Source organism: Macaca nemestrina, chromosome 13, assembly GCF_043159975.1.
Source record: "Macaca nemestrina isolate mMacNem1 chromosome 13, mMacNem.hap1, whole genome shotgun sequence".
Taxonomy (NCBI): domain Eukaryota; kingdom Metazoa; phylum Chordata; class Mammalia; order Primates; family Cercopithecidae; genus Macaca; species Macaca nemestrina.
In genome coordinates this window covers 184279-189241 of record NC_092137.1, presented here as the reverse complement: position 1 = coordinate 189241, position 4963 = coordinate 184279, and the positions used below count along the sequence as shown (strand labels likewise).

The 4963-nt window shown below is 41.4% G+C and overlaps 1 pseudogene; it reads left to right on the top strand.

Moving 5' to 3' along the window:
- Positions 1 to 2545: 2545 nt before the first annotated feature.
- Positions 2546 to 3065, top strand: LOC112429457 (large ribosomal subunit protein uL23 pseudogene; annotated as a pseudogene).
- Positions 3066 to 4963: the final 1898 nt, after the last annotated feature.

Sequence of the window (4963 nt, the reverse complement as noted above, 5' to 3'; positions counted from 1 at the left end):
GGCCCCACCGCCCCACACTGCCACTGGGGGTCAAATTTCAACACGAGTTTTTGCAGGGACAAACCACATCCAAACCATAGTATTTGTAGCATAGTTAATTTCTTTTTCACATGATGTATTCTGTGTTGGGATACTCCACATCCTGAATAATTTTATTTAATTTGAATAGAGTTTGGCTTACCTGTTTGGCTATAAAATTCTGCGTGTTTTGACAAATGCGTAGTGGCAGGTATCCACTATTAAAGTATCATATGGAATGCTTCAACTCCCCACCCCATGGAGCCAATGGCTTCCCATCTGTGTAGTTTGCCTTCTCCAGAATCTCATTAAATGAAGTCACACTGCGTGTATTCTCCTCAGACTGTCTTATTCCAATTAGCAATGTGCATGCAAGATTCACTCATGTCTTTGTGTGAGTTGATAGCTTGTTCCTTTCTACGGCTAAATAGTATTCCATTGCATGAATGTGCCACAATTTGGTTATGCATTTGGGGAGAAAAACCTTCCTCTTCTAACTTTGTTCCAGGGTTGGAGACCTTCAAAATAACTGACAATAGATACATTAATAGGAGAGACAATATTTGGCTTCTTATTCCACAAGTATCATTGTAGGACAAAATTCATCAGATGGCAGGATCCAGTTTACAAACAGGTAAAACTAGCCCAAAGACAAGAAACTAGACTAGAATCTGATAACCCGCAAGGGCTATAGATTTCCTTTTATTTATTTAAATTTTTTATTATACTTTAAGTTCTAGGGTGCATGTGCACAACGTGCAGGTTTCTTATGTAGGTATACGTGTGCCATGTTGGTTTGCTGCACCCATCTACTCGTCATTTACGTTACATATAGTTTTCCTCAAAAAAGATTTTTTGAGACAGGGTCTGGCTCTGTCTCCCAGGCTGGAGTGCAAAGGTGCAATCTCAGCTCACTGCAACCTCTACCTCCCGGGTGCAAGCGATCCTCCCTCCTCAGCCTCCTGATTAGCTGGGACTACAGGCACATGCCATCATGCCCATCTAATTTTTCTATTTTTAGTAGACATGAGGTTTCACCATGTTGCCCAGGCTGGTCTTGAACTCATGGCCTCCCAAAGTGCTGGAATTATAGGCATGTGCCACCACGCCCATCTGACTTATAGTTTTCCATTGAAACATAAAATTTATCTCTGTAGTAACCATCATTTTTGATCATAGATAATCAAAGTAAGATTATTCTTGTTTCAAAAATAAGTCTAGCCTTGTTAGATTTTGCCTGATCATTTATGTAAATGCAGCAAGAACAAGAGCTGACCACATAGGTGCTTTCAAGCTTCCTTGCTGCAAGTTTTCATACAGAATCTCAGATTGGACTTTTAAAGGTCTTATTGAGGCTAAGAGCCAAGCCAAGAACATACTATCAAATTTCAGCTGCAGTCCTTACAGCTTTGTATGAATTCCTCTCTGCTTGAGGCCCTCAAAATAGCCCCAAATTCCTGGGCCTACAAGGAAATGACCTTCCTTACTAATCTGTAAGGCTGTGAACCCCATAATCTAGGTATCAGACTGGCTTTTCTCAGAGTGCTTTGTAAACATTGACTCTATAAAAGTCAACCTTAGTTCCTTACAATTGCTGGTCATAACTGGTCTAAGGTACACTTCCTAAATATGATATTTCAGTAAAAGCCTTGATAATATAGCCAAAGTTTCCAATTATGTCCTGTTATAAGGTGAACAGATTCTTACTGGACTTTTGCTAACAACTATATTGTCATGAAAGTAAGAGTATTCAGTAAGAATTTCAAAATTCTAGAGAAATCAGGTGGGGAAAAAAAGATAAATGCTCCATTTCTGTTTACAAAAGCATAATCTACTAAAATTGTTGTGAGTTAGAGTTAGCTTAAGAGTGGCCAGGTGCGGTGGCTCACGCCTGTAATCCCAGCACTTTGGGAGTCCGAGATGGGTGGATCACGAGGTCAGGAGATCGAGACCATCCTGGCTAACATGGTGAAACCCCGTCTCTACTAAAAAATACAAGAAATTAGCCGGTGTGGTGGTGGGCGCCTGTAGTCCCAGCTACTCGGGAGGCTGAGGCAGGAGAATGGCGTGAATCCAGGAGGCAGAACTTGCAGTGAGCCGAGATCGCACCATGGCACTCCAGCCTGGGTGACAGAGCGAGACTCCATCTCAAAAAAAAAAAAAAAAAAAGACTTAGCTTAAGAGAAAGAGATTTCTTTCTTTCTTTCTTTTTTTTTTTTGAGACTGAGTGTCACTCCATCTCAATTTCTCAGTGTGGTAGGCAAAAACATGTTTATTAACAGGCCAAAATATCTAGTTTCTCTGTAAAAATAAGAAGCCAAAAGTATATAAACTTGAATTACTTATGTTCAGTAATTAATGTTTTAGTATTGTATCTTATTTATAAATGATGTAGATATTCAATGGAAATATTTTACTTAGCTTAACTTTGAGGTTAAAAATTACCAAAAGTATTTTGGAAACTACTATTAGGCAGATTTACTGTAAAAAAGTTATTATTGAAATAATGTTTTTCACTTTTCACAAGATGGCACCAAAAACAAAGAAGGAAGCTCCTGCCCCTCCTATAGCCGAAGCCAAAGCAAAGGCTTTAAAGGCCAAGAAGGCAGTGTTGAAATGTGTCCACGCCCCCCAAAAACAGAAGATCTGCACCTCACCCACCTTCCAGCATCTGCAGACACTGCGACTCTGGAGGCAGCCCAGATATCCTGGGAAGAGCGCCCCCCGGAGAATAAAGCTTGACCACCATGCTATAATCAAGTTTCCACTGACCACTGAGTCAGCCATGAGGAAGATAGAAGACAATAACACACTTGTGTTCACTGTCGATGTTAAAGCCAACAAGCACCTGATCAAACAGACTGTGAAGAAGCTCTGGGACGTGGATGTGGCCACGGTCAACATCCTGATTTGGCCTGATGGAGAGAAGAAGGCATATGTTCGACTGGCTCCTGATTACAATGCTTTGGATATTGCCAACAAACTTGGGATCATCTAAACTGAGTCCAGCTGGCTGATTCTAAATAGATGTATGTCTTTTCACCATAAAAAAAAGGAAATAATGTTTTTCATAAGAATGACAACTTAAAATCTTAAAGCTTATAGATTTGATTCTAATTATCTAGTAAGTATAATATTAGCTTCTTGTAAGCACTCAAGCAGAATAGAAACTTGTTTGTTGGCCAGGCACAGTGACTCACACCTGTAATCCCAGCACTTTGGGAGGCCAAGGTGGGCGGATCACAAGGTCAGGAGATCAAGACCATCCTGGCTAATGCTGTGGAATCCTGTCTCTAGTAAAAATACAAAAAAAATTAGCTGGGCATGGTGGCAGGTGCCTGTAGTCCTGGTTACTCAGGAGGCTGAGGCAGGAGAATGGCCTGAACCCAGGAGGCGGAACTTGCAGTGAGCCGAGATTGCACCACTGTACCCCAGCCTGGGTGACAGAGAGAGACTACATCTCAAAAAAAAAAAAAAAAAAAAAAAAAACTTAAGAAACTTGTTTGTTTTATATTTAATAGTGGTAACTCTGAAGACATAGTTGTTTTATTACACAAAAAATATTAAATTTATCTTATTTAACTAAGTTTTATCCAAATCATGTTAACTTGAAAAACATTTGGATCGGTTCCTATATTTCTAGGAGTTTGGGGAATATTTATTTATAAATGATTTATTTTTCCCAAGCCAAGTTAGAACAGTTTTAGAGGATTTTATAAATGAATTTTGCAGTGCTATCCAGAGTTAAGAAAAATCACATATACAGAACATACATTAATAGACATACAAACACAAATAGAGATCTCATAGCTTTCATCCTGAAATTTTAGCCATGAATCAGGCATAAATATTCTGATGGTTAATTTTAGATGTCTGCTTGATTGGATTAAGAGATACTAACATAACTGGTAAAGCACAGTTATGTTTGGCATATGGGCATAAGTGTGAGGGTGTTTCTGGAAGACACTGAGACAAGGAAGATCCACCCTGACCCAATGTGGATGGGTACTGATATGGTTTGACTGTGTCCCCACCCAGATCTTATCTTGAATTGTAGTTCCTATTATCTCTACATGTTGTGGGAGGGACCTGGTGGGGGACGATTGAATCATGGTGGATGGGCACTTATCAATTGTGGGTAGGAGGGAGAAGAGGTACCTATGCAGAAAGAAACACCCTAGAAATCCTCTTAAGATGCCCCAGTCATCGCTCACTCTGCAGTAATAATGTCACAATACTGCTAGCTACATGCTGATAAGGACAAAGGGGACATTCTTAAAAGAAACCTGGCACCATAAATACAGATTGGGGCAGAGAAGGACACTCAAAAGAGATAGACGCAGTAGGTACAAATGTGACCACTGTCAGCCTGCCTGGGATGGTGGGAAGGAGCCTGGTGCCAGAGTGGATTCGGATTGATCACCACACATGTGCCTCAACCAACAGCGAGGAGGTCCCACAAGCCTAAGTGAGGCAAGTCGGGGACCTAAGGCAGGAGCAGGAAAACCAGACAAAGAAAACTGGTGGAGACTTGAGACAGAGGCAGGAATGTGAAGAAGTCCAAACTAAAATTCCCTGCACAGGACTCTTACGCTGCTTTCCTGCACGATCAGCCTACTCCTATTTTTCTACAATAAGCTCTTCACACTGTACTTTTTTCAATGAAGTTATCTGCCATGTTTGTATTGCCCCTTGGTGAAAATCTTTCTTCCAAGTTAGACAAGAACTGGGACATCAATTTCCAGAACTGATGGTGCTTAATAACTGGCGTTCCGACTTTAAGTGGTGCAGGAGGCGCCTTTAGGGGGCGCCAGCCATCACACCTGGAGCAAGAGGGCCCTGCATAGTCCCCAACTGCCTGCAAGTGTTGTGCTGCCACGACACTGCCAGCAAGAGGGCCCAGCAGTGTCCCCAGCTTCCAGCAGGGGGCGTACCACGACTACAC